Source organism: Nipponia nippon, unplaced genomic scaffold (assembly GCF_047370975.1).
Source record: "Nipponia nippon isolate SJK-2023a ecotype South Korea unplaced genomic scaffold, ASM4737097v1 scaffold_7, whole genome shotgun sequence".
In the NCBI taxonomy this organism is placed as follows: domain Eukaryota; kingdom Metazoa; phylum Chordata; class Aves; order Pelecaniformes; family Threskiornithidae; genus Nipponia; species Nipponia nippon.
The window spans coordinates 13,677,363-13,695,388 of record NW_028262391.1 but is presented as its reverse complement, the minus strand read 5'-3'; the positions used below and the strand labels follow the sequence as shown (position 1 = coordinate 13,695,388).

The following is an 18,026-nucleotide window of genomic DNA, read 5'->3' as shown; positions in this document are numbered from 1 at the left end:
CAGAAGTAAAGCTGGTGACTGAGTGGATCATGAGATGGGCCCAACCAACCCAGCGTTGACCCTGGGTAACGAAGACGCATACTGTGCACGAAACTGTGCTGAACCTCTGTATTCTGGACTCAAGTGCCATCAATGGATCTGAGATTCATACACATACCTACCCACCAGTTTAATTTTTGCTGTCTTTTCTCTATATTTCTAGGCAAGCCAGAGCAAGGACAGTCCAAGCAGGACTCCTAACAGCTTATCGCCCTTGCTCTGGAGCCATCATCCTTCAGATTTCATTGCAGAAGACTAACCATCCTGGCAGATGCAGCTGCTTGCAGTCAGAATAGCCAACATCTGCTGTGCAAATGATTTAGTGACAGTTAACCTGGCTGTAAAAGGTACCATAGCAATGACAATTACAGCATGGCCACGGGGATCTCGGAGTTCTTTACATCCCATCTCATACTTGTCTATTAGTGTCTGGTGATGTTGCACAAAAGCATGGAGAGGGCAATCAAAAAGAATTATGAGTTTAATTAAAAACCACCATGACCATTTAACTAGGCGTAATGATGCTATCTGACCTGGAATTTGCCCAGCACTCAAACACTTGCTATTTCAAATGAGTAAAAATGGCCAGAAGTTGTTTTACATTTCAGGAGAAAATGGCATGCCCAGTCCTACAGCCCCTCTAAATCCATGCCAAGGCCTCAGCCCAGCACAATCTTTTGTGCATCTCCCATCATACAGTAGCTGGGCACGGGGCCACACTAGCACAGCCCCTGCCAGGAGCGGTGGCCCTGGCTCAGCGTGCTGCACACCAACCTCGACTACGCTGCATTTTTCCTCCCTCTTTCTGGCTGTTACTCTTTCATTATTCACTGTAGCAGGGACTGGATGCTGTGACAACAAAGTTTGTGCTGCAATCCTGCAGAGTCCCTCCCAGACCAGTAAATAGTTGTTGATATTGAAAATAATCCATCCGGGCTTCTGTTCAGCATCAGAGGAGGAGAATACAGAGGCTGTGCAAGGCCTCCACTGCCACCTCCTACTCATTCTGCTTTTAATGAGGTCTAGCCATGCTCATCAAGGCTCTGTCTCAGCACAGGGCAGCAGTGCAGGAACATTTGGCTTGGGAGGGATGCCAGAGCTTAGCCATGACGCAGGACCCCATCCCTCCGTGGGCTTGGCCCCGGTGACTGCTGCGGTGTTGCCCCTGTAGGCACCATAGGCACAGAGCACGAGCTGGGTGCCCACTTGCACTTCTGGGCAGCACCTCCCAGCAGAAGACCTTCCTCTACGACTCTGTGAAACACTCTGAGCTAAAGGTTTCCATGTGGTCTGTCCTCCTCAGGCATTTCCGTGTTTTTGGAAATTTTCAGCTATAGTTGTCCTATTCTTTGTAGCTAAGAATTGGGACACATGTAGTTTTGAGCATTCTCGTGTCTGGTTTGTTGAGAAAACAAAGTGCTGCCCAAGACTGGAGGTTTGGCAGGAGGTGCCCACCTTGAGTGGGAGGTTTGCTGTGTTCCCCAAACTAGCTGAGTTACAGGTGTCTGAAAACCTTCTGGTAGAACTTTCTGAGGATGATGGTGCTTGTGGATGCTCACTGATGTGGCTGATGTTAATAGAAATTGTGTCCTATATATATTAAAAATGCCATACCCTGAAAAATCAGCATATTGATGCCTCAGAAGGCACACCAAAATTTGTTGCTATATTTCATCTTCATTTTGTGTGGATTAATTTTATACAGCTAACATGGAGCTAATAGTATTTCCTTCTTGTGCAAAGAAATTAATGAATGGCAGAGCAGCATTTCGGGACAGCATAAAACAGTCAGAGAAAAGCTTAAAGTGAATTTGTATCCTCAGAGCAATATTTAAATGCTTGCACTGAATAAGACCTGAAGCTGCATGCTGAAGAATGAGGAGAATACAAAACACAAAATTAGTTCATATGACATGAACGTCTACTCTGTGGTCTGAGCAAACCACAATGCTGAGGGGGAAGGAGGCAGAAAGAGTAAATAATGAAAAATACGCCCTGGAGGCCTCCTGTAGTGCTTTCATCTCATGGGTACAGCAAGAAGCAAAATGAAGCAGCCTTAGCTCTGATACCGCCTAATTTCAGAGTGTTAGGCAGTATAACTGTCACAGTCTCATAATATTTTCCTTTTTTAATTCATAGAATCATAGAATTGTTTAGGTTGGAAAAGACCCTTAAGATCATCAAGTCCAATCATTAACCTAGCACTGCCAAGTCCACCACTAAACCATCTCCTTAAGCACCACATCTACATGTCTTTTAAATATCCCCAAGGATGGTGACTCAACCACTTCCCTGGGCAGCCTGTTCCAGCACCTGACTACCCTTTTGGTGAAGAACTTTTTCCTAATATCCAACCTAAACTTCCCCTGGTGCAACTTGAGGCCATTTCCTCTCGTCCTATCACTTGCTACTGGGCAGAAGAGACCAACCCCCACCTGGCTACAGCCTCCTTTCAGGTAGTTGTAGAGAGTGATAAGGTCTGCCCTCAGCCTCCTCTTCTCCAAACTAAACAACCCTAGCTCCCTCAGCCGCTCCTCATAAGACTTGTTCTCCAGACCCTGCACCAGCTTAGTTGCCCTTCTCTGGACACGCTCCAGCACCTCGATGTCCTTCTTGTAGTGAGGGGCCCAAAACTGAACAGAGTATTCAAGGTGCGGCCTCACCAGTGCCGAGTACAAGGGGACAATCACTTCCTTAGTCCTGGTGGCCACACTATTTCTGATACAAGCCAGGATGCCATTGGCCATCTTGGCCATCTGGGCACACTGCTGGCTCATATTCAGCCGGCTGTCAACCAACACCCCCAGGTCCTTTTCCACCAGGCAGCTTTCCAGCCACTCTTGCCCAATCCCGTAGCATTGCCTGGGGTTGTTGTGACCCAAATGCAGGACACGGCACTGAGCCTTGTTGAACGTCATACAGTTGGCCTTGGCCTATTGATCAATTCAGTGAATATACACAGTCAAAACTTTTTGCTTATGCCTCCCGAAAATATTTGCTTTTGTCTGGAGATGTAATAACCCCATTATTCTTCCATTACTATATTCACCCTAAAAATCCACTCTAGGTGTGTGTCTGCAAAGTGGGGTCTCCATTCTGTTTCTCCTCTCCTTGTGAGAGCCCCAACTAGGTCTCTCCCACAAAGAAGCCACCTTTGCACAACATTATGCTTATTTTCATAACAAATTACTCCCAGGCTTTTGGATTACTGTGGGACGGAGAAAAATTATCCTTCATTTTGCTTAGCCAATTTAAGAACAGAGAACTTCCTTGCATGGCATGGTAAAGCCATTTATTTGTAGTTTGCCTTCAGTATCCCCAGTTCGTTGACCTCTCTCAGGCTTGCATTAATCCTGTAGATCTTTGAGGTCCTATGCCTCTTTCAGAAACGTGGCCAGGCTCAACCTTGATGTCTCTTCAGCTTTCTAGTGTACTAGATGAATGTCAAAAACACCTAATTTATAACTCACTGTAGGGTTCATTTCTCTCCCCCCACCCCGAGGTGCCAGGTTGGGACCAAGGAGAGGGAAGGGAGCTGGAGGCTGGGACTCTTCCCCATTACTCAGGACTGGGTGGGGCGATGGGGAAGGGGGAGGTTTCCCTTGGTTTGTTTGTCATCATGAACCCATGACTCTGCAAACCTTTCACCCACCTTCTCCAAAGGCAGGCCAAGTTTTGAGTAAGTTCACATTAAGCTCTCAAAGAACCTGGGCTGATTTATAAGTTAGTGTGGAAGTCATGCAAACCCGTATGCTTTTTGGCACAAATGCAGGCAATATCACACCTAGTGGCTTCCAATTAGAAGCAGCATTTAGCACATATGTAGCACCTGCAGCCTTCAAAGTGCTGCTCAAACATTACCAGAGTCCTGGAAATGTGGCTCCAGAGAGGTAAGAGGCTCGTGCAGAGACCTGGCCCTGAGTCTGTGCTCTCTGTCTGCCAGCTCAGATGCATGTAGCAGACTTTTCCATATAATCATGATCTTCCTCTTCCCAGCTCATGCCAGACTGCCTAATCACAGCAGGTGTAGCACAGAGAGCAGCAGCCTTCAGATAGCAGCTACGAATCTAGTCAGCCCTATTGCAGCAGCTTTATTTGTCCTCAGAGAGCCTGGAAGATCTTTGTTTCCTTTTGTGGTAAAACCCCACAGAAAATCACTTGCTTAAGACTTGACATCTGATGGTTATATTAATAAGTTAGGTCTCATCCTAAAAGTATTCCTAAAAAGATTTTTCTCTGCACCTTTCAGTGTCCCTGGTCTGTGCATTTAAATAACACCCCGAGGCCAGTCCCAACGCAATGCTCTCAACCAAAATACCTGCTCTCACCAGCTAGCAGTTGTCCTGTGAAACTAGACCTGACTGCAGACACAAGGAAATGGGTGCCCATCGATGTGGTGAGTAAATCAGATGAATGCTGGTGGGGTTTTTTTTAGGCATCATAAGATTCTTTTTTATCTACTTTTCTCTGTATCTAGCTGCTTTCTGTTTTTATGTTGTGAGATCCTGGGAGAGGGGACTGGTTTTTTTTATTCTGCATTTGTACAGCACTTTGCATAAGTCCTGAGTGTTGCCATAACACATATATATTCTAAAAATTTGTGTGTATATAATAGATTATGTTGCTTCCTGGTCTCATCATGAGGTTCATGATTTACCTATACATCTAACGCTTGGACCAGCTCCATAGCTGGTGTAAACCAACATAGCTGCCTGTTTTTTGTCTTGTGGTAGCAGGATTACTATATTTAACCTGACAGTCACTGAAATATTACATGTGGCTAGAGATTTCTGTCTGAATTTTCTCACATGCACCTATCACTGTGAGAGATCATTTGGTACTGGGCAGTGCTGGTTATCCCTTACCAACTCTGAGCCCTTCAGGGAGAAGTGGCTCCCTGGGGACCTGATCTCGGCTCTGTGCTTCACTGACCTTACAGACTGTGCTAGAAATCAGCAGAAATGTCTTTGAAATAAATAGGTAGCACTGATACATGATAAAAATCTGGCTCAAAATATGTTTAGGGAAGGGACGCTTTGATCTTTTCTCTCCTAGCTCTTTGGATAAAGGAGAAAAAAAAAATAGCTAAGATACATATAAGACGAATAGGATGGTTGGAGGCATGGGGGCAGAAGAGGGCGGTCTGTATTCATGGGTGCCTGCCCAGGCACTTTGCTTTTGATATGAGGAGAGTCAGCATCTTAGTTCCCAAATGCAAGGATTTATCGTCTCAGTGTCAGATTGCTGAATGTCACTGAAATGTCTCAGTTTCTAGTTTTGCTGTGCTAAGTGCAGCAGAAACCTCCATGGCCAAACCACTGCAGAGAGATGAAGAATTCCTGGCACCAGTAGCTGATTTCCCTTGTATGTGGGGCTAATTCTGCCCACTTATGGATTGACCCTGCTCTGTGTTCAGGGCAGAAGGAACTCAGCCTTGACATAGCTTTTAGACTGGACACATGCAAACCTTAAGTAATGCTTTCTTGAGCACAGAAACTCACTATTCACACAGAAATGTTTGTGTGTGTGCAAAGCTGGCAGTGCAGTGTAGAGAAGAATGAGTTGCTGTGATGTTTTGTGATAAAAAAGTGGACACACAGTTAAAGAAAAAAGATCCTATTTTCTCCTGGCCAAGCCTCATTGGGGAAACTCCAACAAAATCAGTGATGTTTGGCCCAGAAAGTGAGCATGTTGGCATAAGCATAAAACAAAGCATCCAAACGCTCACAGATGATTTATGAGAATTCCTAACCCCGTTACTGCCATTTCCTCCAGCTGCCCAAACTCCTTCCACACCATTGTCCCATCTGAGAGTAGGAATTAGTCTCCTTTTTCCTAAATGCTAAATTTGGGGAAGTCATCTCACTGAGAAGGCCCTCTCTGCAGATGCCCATGGGGATGGCTTCAAATATTGAAGAGTTTCTCTTAAAATAAACATGCTAGCTCAAGCCCCCCTGGAAAACCAAACACCTCCCATGGGCTTCTTTAGCAGGCAGTGTTTCCCCTCATGGAAGCACAAAGACTCTGTGTAATGGATACAGCACCAATTAGGGAAAATCTAGCACCAGCAGATGGGCTGTGTGATTTGAGATCTCCCCCGCTGTTACATGGGCAGTGTTATTTTGCCTCAGGTTCTCTACTTGCTTGGTTATCTCTTCCTGTCAATCTGATGCTCAGTTTGTCACAGAGCTGAAGTATGCTTTTACATAGGTCCTTCTTCAGTCTCCATCTACATCTTCTGTTCTTAGGGCAGGGGGCCTCTGGGGCCTCTGAAAAGCCATGGTAAATGCCCTGAAGAGACCTACCTCAATTTATGAGAGAGGAAGAGGGTCACAGACCTTTGGTGTTCCTGTCAACCGGACCATCATGAGCTTGAAAAATCAGTGCAGCCTCTCATTTCAGCTGGGGCACTAGGCTTCTGGTAGATCTTACTGACTCCTCATTTCTGTGGAGCGATGCTCAAAACAGGCTTCTTCACTCCCATGTAACCTCCAGCTGGAGATGTGCCATGCTGAGGACAGGAGCCAAAGGTGGTGGCAGTTTTTAAGCAGCTGAGGAGTCGACAGTGGCTGACCGAAACCACAGACTTGGGGAGATGCCCTTGCTCGTTGCTAGCTGGCACTGACCCTGATGTCAATGGCAACCCTCAGCACTGTCATCGCAGCTGGATTTTGCTGTCTTCTCTCCTTAGGCTCTGTCTCTGGTTGCTGTGCTGTCCATGAGCCATCCCACCTGGTCTAGGGACTGACTCTTGCATCTTTAGCAGGTCGCTGCCCTTTGGGGAGAGAGGGGTTGAAGAAAAAGCTGTGGGCACAGCCTCTCCATGTGCCACTGATATGTAGAATCCTGATCGGCGAGCTGCTTTCATGGCGAGTCAGAGAAAATCCCCTGAAACCCTACCTGGCAGCCAAGCTCTGGCCAATGCAGTATGAGCTGTTCTGCTCAGATGGTTAGTGCAGAGGGAGAAAAGTTTCCCAGGGATGACTCACAAATTCCTGGTGATGAATGTGCTGAGGTTTGTCTGAGATGAGGTCAGCTTTCACGAAGCACGAATGCTGCAGAAGGGGGCTAGCTGTTGACTTGGTCTCCATCCCATGTGTGTGTGAAGAGGCACCAGCAACAGCCCCAGTGCAGAGTCCAGCACTGGCATGCATCCCTCTCCAAGGGCTGAGCAAACACAAGAAGCTCTGCCAGCCTTTCCTTCACCATCTCTCCCTACTGGATTAATATCTGCAAACTCATCTGGAAGCAGAAGTATCAGCAGTTCCTTGGGATTTGGTCAGCACTAATAACCAGCAATGTGGCATGCTTATAGGCAGAGACGGAAGCAGAAAGAAAAACAAGGAGCAGGCAACGCTAACGTCAGACTTTCTTTTATTTTAGCTTTCAAGGTGGTTTTCCATATTTAATTATGTTCAATAGTTAAAAAGCACATTCATTTTTTCATTACCTGCAGCGTATAGGACGTCCCTGTTCTTAAGTTGTTTTGATTTCTAGGTATTTGAGAGTTTAATAAGGTTTTGTGTTTGTTTAAGGAATTATTGCTCACCCAATTGAAAGATAATGGGACACTGTAGCTTTGCCAAGTGTTTTTATGCTTCAATAAAACAACAAGCAATTTACACAAGGCAATAAACCAGTACCCTGCGTCCCCAATGAAGAAACACAAAGCAATGTTTGAAATGATGTCTAGCTCAGAAAATAAATCCACCCTTACTCAATGCACTCCATAAAATTAACTAGGTACAAAATCCCCCATATGCTCTCCTTTTCCCAGAAGTTTGGAAAATTAGCACAAGATGCGCTTGAAAATCCTGTAACGTATCAGCATAATTTGTCCCAAGGTACATTGCTGTCTGCAAAACAGAAGACTGACTACTTGTTAAGGCTTCCAAAGGGGCATAGGTTTGATCACATACTCCATTGTCCATGATTTCTTTTCTCTTTGGGCTCTGTCACTTTTAGAGCCTTGCCCAGTTGTGTGAAATGCTGAAGGATTCCATCTGATGTAATGATTTGCCTCCTTACCCGCTCTGCCGCAGGGCTCAGGCATTTCATGGTATTTTCTACACTGGCATTCAGAAAATTTTGGAGGCTGTGCTGTCCTTCTGCCTTCTGAATGGCTCTTCTGCTACTTCTGTCCAAGGGCTGAGAGCATTGCTGAGCCCTCAGAGTAGACTCTTGTTGCCTTGCCTGCTTCTTCCATAGTGGCAAAGGAGGATTTTGGAGTCTGCCTGTGCCACAGTGAGCACTTGCATCCCATGGAGACTAATACTAGCAGGGAAGTAAGAGTCCTGGTCCTTCAGAAGCGTATTGTCATGTGTCTCGCCTCAATTTGAGTCTTGAGCTTCAAAAGCTTGGCTGGAGCTCCATCCGAAGGATCTCCTGGCCATAAAGATGCTCTGCCCTGCCCCCTCAGGGACTGCCATAGAGAAGAGATTTCAAGTTCTGTCGTGACTAAAGTGGCAAGAAGAGGTCTGAGCCCAACATGGGGGACAAACCCCCTCTTGTTCTCATATCCCACTTACACTTGGCAGAAAAGGATTTCTGCTGGCTGTTCCAGTGGGAGATGCCACAATGAAGCCTGAGCTTTATATTTTGCCTATATGCAGCGATTTGCACCATCAGTGTTGCTGTTGGTAGGGCAGCAGGGGCACCACCGATGAATAAAGGCTCAATTCTGCCTTTTCAGATGCCAGCTGAACTGAGGCCCTGAAGCACAGGATGGCAAAAAACATGGTAGAAATGCTGCCCTTGATTACTGCTGTGAGCCAGTGGGGAAACACACTCTCTGCGACTGTTCATGCAGCCCGTTTCAAAAACCACCAAACTCAGCCTTTCCAAGCATGCGTTGTTTCAAAAGCTTGTAGCCATTCATAACAGCACTAGCCCTACTGGCATGAGGCACCCCCAGATCAGCATCCCGCTGTGGCCAAGGACCTTCTGAGATGCATTGTAGGACTGTTCCTCCACCCAACTGGCTGCTAATCCCTTGGAAATGCCCTACACCTTGCTTGGAAATGCTCTGATGACCTTGCTTCGGGGCGCCCGTCAGCCTCTTCAGCAGTTGCTGCTCAGTGACCCTCCTGGCTTATAACAACGGAGGCTGTTTAAAGAAATAAATACACAGTCCGGCCAGTTGCAAAGCCAGGTTCACAGCAATCTTTCCTGACAAATAATAAGGTCAGAATCTTCTTAAACAGAAACACACTCTGGCACAAAGATTAAAGCTTTCGTATATCTCTCTTGCCATTAAAATCCTACTTCTCATGAGAAACCTCCCTTCTCCTTCCATAAAGAATCCAGCCCATTTGAGCCATCCGCTTGTCAGAGTATGATGGATTAACACAGCAAAAGGTTGCTGAAGCTTTTAGCTCTCCTTCTCTGAGCATATACTTCAAAAAGCACCCTTGGCCTGGCATACTGAGCAAATTTCACTCCTAGTCCTGAAGGCTTGGCCAGAGGGATGCTTGTGAGACCAGATCACTGTTCCCTGCAGAAATTACAGGGGTCAAAGAAGTAACCGCACTCTAATTTCTAACAGCTGAGATCTTCGGTGCAAGGAGCAGATACAAAAGCAGCACTGTCTGTGGCTTACTTATTTTTCACTAGAAGCTATATTACAGAAACTAGAAAATTAAGGAAAACAGAGTCCTTGCTACTGTATTCAGAAATCTTCTCCTCTTGGCTACCCTCCTAAATCATTTTTTGGACAAGTCCCAAAGGTAATGCAATCTAGGAGAGAGGGAGCGAATGCACACTAGGGACTATTTTTAGTGATTACACTGAAGCTGAGATCTGTTCCCCCCCAAGCCATCCTCAGCCAAAAAAGGCCCTAGAGAAACTGCTGAAGCTGTAGTGAACAGCCTGTGCCAGTGACACCCTCTCTGCTGGGATGCTTGCCTTCGGTGCTTGACCTAGGAAAGGGCGTCCCTATGCAAGGTCTCGGGGAGGAGTCAGGAGAGCTGGTTCTTCTGTCCTGAGTGATTTCAGGCTGTTTGCTTCCTTGCCTGGGTGCCCAGCACCTTGTGTGTTGGGGATCTGCTCCCTCCAAAACCTTCTGCTCCCCTTGGAGAAACAGCCGCTAATCACAGCAACATCAGCTTTCACCGAGCACTACACCACAGGGAACATAGAGGCAATTTCCCTTCCCATTCTTCAGCAATGTTTCTCTTCTGCAATTTCTCTAATTATAGGGAACACTTCAATGAGACAGGATATTTGCTCCTCTCCACTTCATTATCACCATCTGGATTTGCTGCTCTTGCCATATGTTCCCCAGCTGATGATAGTCACCTTCTGCAGTGCCACCACCAGCTGGCGTGCAGCGGACGTCCCTGGCGCTTGGCATCCCTTAGAAGGGAAGCAGAGGTGGCACAGGGGAGCTCAAGGCAGATTCTGATCTCACAGGTTGCAGTGTTGATCTTGAGCAAACTGGAGTCACTCTGCATCCTTACACCACTGCTCCACCATATCCCACAGTTTCAATACCCAACTTTTCTGTATCTTATACCACTGTAAAACCAGAGTAAATATGCTGCTGCAGGGGAATTCGTCCAGCTTTACTTCAGCTTTAACGAAGCCTAAAAATTGGCCATGGGGGAAGCGAAGGAAAGAGAAAAGGGAATGAGGGAACATGTCATTGCTTGGATTGGCAGAATTGTTCCCAAACTGAATGTTTTCCACTGGCCTGCAGCAGCTCTGCAAATAATGGTGTTATTCAGCCACCATTCCAGCCTCCTTCCTCCACTCACTCCTTCCAGCCCTCCCAGACCTTCCTCCAGCAGGAAGGGCCCTGCATAGTACCTGTGCAGTGCCCAGCTTTCCCCAGTTATTGATACAGGTACAAAGGATGGGCTGAGAGGAGGAATGATGGTGCAATGTCCTGCACACCCCGGCTGGCCACAGGCCCTCAATCTCCTGATTCCCTTTGGCCAGGCTTCTCAGTTGGGGCTGATCAAGTGTTGGGAAGTTTCTCGTGGGCTGGGAGCCAGGAGGCACCCCCGCTGCTGTGTGTTACCAAGCTAGTACCGAGCAACGCAGAGTAGCTGCTATGGACCCACTCCCAGGTGAATCAAGGCTTGATCTGTTGCACGCTCACAGTCCAACGCTGAAATCTTGGTTTTTCCTCTCATTTTCCCCCAGGGCCACACAGTTGGCTTCAGTGCTCTGCCTCCAGAATTACATCTGCGAGGAGAAACCAGGACCCCCAGAGGTCTGCATATTACACGAAATGTTAAGAATTCAAGTTCTGCTTCCTTTCCCAGGGGTAATTTCCCTTAAGACAGGATTTTCCTGAGATGTCCTGGGTTGGTTATTCCCTTCCCACATCTGGGTGGGAAGCAGCATGCCAGCAACCTGTCTGCCTAGCAGCTGTAGTGAAGTGAGTTTTATGTGTATAGCATTAGCAGAGCATTTTAGGATTCTCTAGGATGAAAACTACTGCCATATAAACCTAGCACCTTGCAGTAAAAATGATTCTGCCAAATGCACTTTGGCGCATATTTAGTTTTAACCACCTCTGGGCCTCTACCTCTGCATGCACAGTGTGTCCATGATCTGCCCCAACACCACTTCACCCTCATGAAGATTTTTGACTTTTAAGCAGGGCAGGTCTTTGAGGAGATCAAGGAGCAGGTACAGAGCTATACTGACTTATACTTAACTGCACACCATTTCTCCCCGTTTCCCTTGTATTGCAGATGGCTGTGGATGTTGATTTACGCCTTTTGGTCGGATTAGTCAGAACTGCATTAATGTATAAGAAAGATGGACTGTGAAAGGGGAGCCACAGGGAACCTGATACTTGTGAAAGAAGTAAGCTCAATATCTTTTATAGTCTTTCAGCCCTCCGCCTTTTCACTGAATGATAAAAATTAAAATTGGGAAAGACTGGCAACACGAGAGCCTCCCCCTCTGCCACTGCCATGGCTCTGGCAGCGAGAGCTGCCAGTGTTTGCCATGGTCCCGCCAAGGGCTGCTCCCAGTTATCACCACTGGCACTCAGCCGTGCCTCCTCCAGGGAGCTCCTCTCTGCAGTGCATGTCCTACCATTGCCAAATTTGTTTTTAATTTCCTCAGTGGACTATCTCTGCCTCTTGGGCTTCCCCTGCAGCTCTCTCCCCTCCTCTGATTTCACAGGCAGGATGCTGGGTTTCCCCCTGTGACACCTCTCCTTTCTCTCCCACCGGGTTGCCCTCCTAGTGGGCCTCTTCCCTCTGCCTGATGTTTCCTTCTTTCTTCCCACAATACGTGGGAGAAGCTCTGCAGGGAAAGGAAATATTTACTCTTGGAGACCCAGTCTCTCACTGCTGAGCAACTCAGGGAGAAAGGTCTGTGGATAAAACCTTGCTGTTTGCAGGTGATGTTTTGGGGTGGGATGCAGCATCTACCTGAGATGACTCAGCAGCCCTGTGGCTTTCACATAATCTTATTTTTAAATGTTTTTCTAAGTGCTGAATGATATTTTGAGACCAGACAAGAATTGATAAAGGGAACAACAAAAATAATAAATGCATCAGTGTGCCCAGATTATGAGTTAATGTGTAGGAAAAATAAGCATGAGGTCATGCAGAGGAAAATATAGCCACACTGGATTTGGGGGTAGTTATATTGATTTTAATTGATTTGATTTTAATTGATTGATTTGATGGGGGTTCATTTGACATTTTCATTAAAAGATACAAACTGCTTCAGACGGCTTTTGAGGCGTCCTTGAATATCTTCCGTATTGTCCCACTTTGGTGGCCACATCTCATTTTCACAAACTGTGATTCTCCCATGTTGCTCAATAGCAGCTCAGTCCTCACACTTTCAGCATGAACAGCCCCGTTGCAGGCAGCAGAGCTGCCAGCACAAGGAAACCTGGGGAAAGCGTCACTTGTGGCTCTACCCCTCCTAGATGAATTTCATGTCCTTCAAACCTTACTCAAACGGGGCACTTCATCTAGCCTGTCCCACCCCCATCCATTCGCTGTGTATGGGACCTCCTAGAGCTACAGCCAGACTTTGGCTGTCCGTGCACACGCTCTGCACTTGACCCATCATTTTGGCAATGTCACCAACTTCGGTCCAATTACTGCAGTCATGAATTGGACCCTGTTCACCCTCTGAAACTGAAACTGCCACAGCTTACAGCTGAAGTTCAGACTGTTACACAATGAAACCATTCACACGTCTCATTAACTTTAGACTATGCATTGAAAACAACTGTGTCAGATGAGTCTATGATTAAATTTTCTCAGTTTATATCATTTATAGGTACCTTCCTGTTCCATAACAGCAACTCTCTCTAAATATCTAAAACTTTTTGTGCTGTCAGCGTAGGAAAAGTGCTATGTACAGCACAATATAATAATTCCTTAGTGTTATTAATTGTTGTCATCTTAAAAAATATAGGCTATGGAGGTATTTTAAACCCAAGCTCAAAGATACAGGCATGTGGCCAACCCTTCCAAGACACCAGTGCGCCTGTGGTTGTGTATTTTGTACTTTTTGAACTTTATTTTTATTGGTTTTTAATTTATAATGGCAGTAAAGTGCAGTCCAAGTTTCCAAGTAAGCAAAGTGTACAGGCACTTGAAATTGAATAAGGTTATACTGTTGCCTACACATGCGAAGACACATGAATCCTCTACTTATGTGATTTATATGGTTGTATTTCTCTGCTGAGTGTCAACAGCGAGCCTTGTGCTCTCCTTGTCTGTGCTCTTGTATTAAGGGTTTTACAACAGATCCAGCATGGGGGTTTCTGTGTATCACAAAGTGCCAGCAAGCTAAAGCACATGTTCAAAGCCTTGAGAGGCACAATGGAGGGATCATTGCAGAGATGGCTTTGGAGTGTTACTTTTGGTTTGTACTGCAGAAGAGAAGCAATAGCAAATTCTAGAGCACAAAACCTTGTCCAAAACAGGCAAAGATACAGTAAGTCCCATGAAACGAAGCAGAGACACAGGCCAGACCCGGACAAAGAAAAGAATGAGCTGTCGAGGCTGGTATTAATAATGGAGTGTAGCAGAGAGAGATGTGGACTAGCATGTGCCTTCTGCCTGGGCCAAGTTAACTTTACTGGATGCTGCAAAGGAGGATATGAGATGACCTTGACAGAGTGTGTGAGGAACAATACACAAGTGGGTGATGCACTTAGAGCAACATTGTAAGCAAAGCTTTGCTGGCAATCATTTTGCAGTCCATCTGCAGAGGTAACGTCTCTGCAGATGTCAAGAGGAAGTCATAAGAAAAGAGGCTGTCATCAGCAAGATATGAGATGGACATACCTTGGAGAAATGTCAGGATAGAGGCCTGCTAGGACAGAGGACATCGCAGGTTCTTGCGATTGTAGGCTATGGAAGAAGAACATACAGCATTTGATCACAGGACAGATGTCTGTTTGGGAGAAAATGATAAAGTCAGCTGCTGTCAGGTCCTGAGCCTACAAAAGTATTGCTAGAAGGAAGTAAAAGTGAAAAGATTTAGGAAGAAAAATTAAAGACCTCCTGTTCACCTGGGCTGACCTCAAGTCATCAGCGACCCATCCGGAGCAATGTGTCAGAGACAGGCTCAAATGTAGAGTGAAACAGCTGTGGGGAAGCAGATTTGTAAAGTCAGCAGCAAAGAAGCACAAGGTACAACCTGGAGTGGGTGGGGTGGCATCCCCAGCATGCACCTTGGATTCTCTCCATCCATATCCTGCTCTGTTGCAATGTGCTACATCTTGCTATAACAAGAATAATAATTTACAGAGAAAATTCCTCCTTGGTCACTCATCCTTTCATCCCTCCTGATCCTAGACTAGTTTTATGTGACTCTGATGATGGATTTTTCCTAGAAGGAGAGTCCCAAAATGTGACAAAGAGTTATTATTGCAGCACATCTATTTATTTGGTATTCATCTCCTGTCATCTACTGACGTTCACCATCACTCCCACCCCTCCTCAAATAAAAAAGGTGATGGGTAGATGGAGGCATTCTGGAGAATTCAGGTCTGGATTCAGATGTAAATCATGAAGTACTTCAGTCATGGTTTTGATACATTCAATAAACCTGTACTTTGGTACATGACCAAGGAGCAAGGCCCTTCAGTGAGGGCATGTTGTACTTTTCCATCTGATTCAAAGCTCTCTCTCTCTCACGAAGGTACAAGGCTGAAGAGGTCACCTGTGTTTGATTTGGGAATTATAAAGTTTGTCCATGAATTAAATACGAAGGCAAGCCTACAAATGAAACAGAGAGGGCTTGAAACTTAGGCCTGCTTGTAAAGTGCATGTTGAAAAGCCATTTTGAAAGGTATTCTAAAATTTACTCTTATCTTGTTGCCAAATCATCAGTGGTTTGACCCACATATCAGAGTTTTCCTCAAGGAAAAAAAAAAGCTTCAGATGAATCTATTTACGTAGGAAAAGGTCTTTCAAAACAACTGCACAAGGGCCAGGATCAACATCTGAACACGGGCTGAGTTGTTACATTTTTAGAATTATTCCTTTCATTAGAGGTATGACGGATATCTCAGGCATCTTGGGGCCTGATTCAGAGTTGTAACATCCTAAACTAGTAACTGCTCTGCTGCGTGAAATCCTGCCTTTATACATGCAAGGCTTATAACCCAGCTCCTTTCCAACTCTAATAAGGCAAGCCCAACTTGCTTACCATGATGTTGGCTGTAGCAGCTGTGTTGCTGAATTGTTATGGTTCAGATCTTCTGCAAGAACAAGACCCCCAATCAGGGGACCAGCAAACTTCTTTCTATCTGGTGGTTGCCTTTTCATTTAGGCAGTGAGCAGGGGCATAAAAAGAAGGGTGGTTGCTCACGCAACTGCACTGGAATGACCCAGAGACGCCTTGTACATGATGACTGAGTGCCTTGTACGTGGCAACTCTTTTTGAGCTCTTTGCTGCAATTAGGTAGCAACAAAGCATCAAGGTGAGGGAAAGCAGACTTTTGTGAACAAAACAAGCATGACCCTAGGCAGGAGGACTGCAAAGGGGGGTAGTGGCAGTCTGGTCCCAGAGTGAGTGAGTGCCTACAGAGAAACCCCTGGAGGAAGTGCAGCGGAATTGGGCTGCAGGGTGTCAGCACTAAGAACCTTTTCTTTACTGTTTCAAAAAGGATTTTTAATGAAAGAAACATCTGGATCAGAAAATGCAGCTGTCTGAAATAAAACATTTTTTTTTTACTTCATTCTCTCTCCAGTCATTCATGTACTTTCTGCATTCCTTCCTACGCAGGGCCTCAATGTTACCATTGCACGCGCAGAGATGTCGCTGACTTGGAAACAATATGGAATTACATACAGTACTTCTGCAAATAGATCATCTGAGGTGCATCCTTCAGAAAGTGCACCCAAGGAGCTGGGTGCTTTATCACTGTGGTTTGCGGCAGCCCTGACTGCCACTCTAAACTTGTGCAGTCTCTAGTGGCACCTCTGACTTATATCTAGGCAGCAAATCCTCAAGTGACCCTTGAGAAGGTTGAAGTAGCCCTCCTAACGTCGCCTATGCTCCCCAGGAGTGCTGATAACCCTTGCCTTGCAAAAAGCTTTATCTGGACCTGAGAACTCATATCGCATAGGCAAGTGGTTACAGCACATACCTCTCCTGCTGGAGATCTCCCTTCAGTCTGTTTGGTTCCTCCGTTGTGAGAACCATCCCCAACATGCCAGTCTGGCAGGGCAGAAGGATGGAGGGACACCCAAACCTTTAAAACATTTTGTGCCAATTTGCAAGAAAGCAACAAGGAAGATTGTTATGAAATCTTTGCCAGATAGGAAAGCTCTTCACCAAGAACTCTAGTAAATCTCCAGCCATGTGGGAAAAAACTTCCATTATGTGAAACTATTGTAAACCAGACTCCATAATGTGATCATTTGCCCAAAGAGAGGGTGTTGAGCCCTGTTTCTGATCCTGGGCACAGCAGCATAAACGAGGCACAATTTGATCAAAGCCACTAGAGCAGCAGAGGGGAAAGCCCAGCATGACCATGACGAACATCTGGCTTGATGCAATAACAAAATCTGGACCAGATGGGTTTCAAGCATCTCACATTTGCAGCTATTTTAGTCTATGAAAAGATAGCCAACAGCTCTAGAGATGTTCCTGAAGTGTCTGAAATAACTAAGGCCACAATCCCTGGTGAGAGACCCTACTGAGCACAGTGCTGTACGCACAGACCTTGGAGTACTCGAGTCCAGAACAGCTTACAGTAAAGCATCTAATGGGATCCAGGATTTTGCCCATTCCCTCTCACTCAGGAACAGCTGATTTCAGCCAAATTAAGTGTATTCATATGAAAACTTCTTGCTGACAGGTGTTCAACACTGAGATTATTTAAAATGCCAACTAAGATTTTTTTTTTGTGTGTCACTAGGCTGCATTGCCAAACGTCTCGTCACAAGAATGCCTTAAAATTGATGAAAAAAAATGAGTAACATTTTTGGCTTTGCAGCATTGGAAGAGAGAAACCTTGGAGGAAACGAGACAAACGCGCAGCTGGGCGCTGAAAAGGCTTCACCAGCCACTGACTGTGCCCATCCCAGATGATTTATTTGCAGAATTCCCAGCGGCGGGAGGCTGTCGGGGCAAGACGGACTAGGGGTGGAGAACCCAGCGAAAAACGGCTCTAAGCAACAGCCTCACAGAGGGGCAACAAAAGCATCCTGCGAGCAACGCCGCCAGCCGCGGAGATGTGGGGAAGCAGGAGGAGGCGTGGGGCACAGAAGGGAAAAGAGGGAGGAAAGGCTGCTGCTGCCCTTTAAATCACTCCGGGGCAATTTAAATTTCACGAGGTCATTTAAAAATCCCTGCAGACACGGGGAGAGCCGCGGAGCGGGGATGCTCCGAGCGGCGCCCGCCCGGTGGTTGCACCCCCGCCTCCGGGCCACCACCTCGCTGCGGGGGGGCCGGGGCCGGGGGCCGGGGCGGGGCGGGCAGGGCCGGCGGCGCGGGGCCCTTTAAGAGGTGCCGGCGGGGCGGGAGGGCGGCACAGGGCCGGG

At 46.4% G+C, this 18,026-nt stretch overlaps 1 long non-coding RNA gene across 2 annotated transcripts; it reads left to right on the top strand.

Annotated features, from left to right (window-relative positions):
* The first annotated feature begins 3,950 nt into the window (after nt 1-3,950).
* LOC148050829 (uncharacterized) lies at nt 3,951-8,868 on the top strand. Of its 2 annotated transcripts, none has more exons than XR_015700451.1 (3): nt 3,951-4,175; nt 4,289-4,435; nt 8,732-8,868. It is a non-coding gene; the product is annotated as an uncharacterized LOC148050829 (long non-coding RNA). The 2 variants fall into 2 exon arrangements; XR_015700450.1 differs by lacking the exon at nt 8,732-8,868 and adding an exon at nt 6,288-6,440.
* Nucleotides 8,869-18,026: the final 9,158 nt, after the last annotated feature.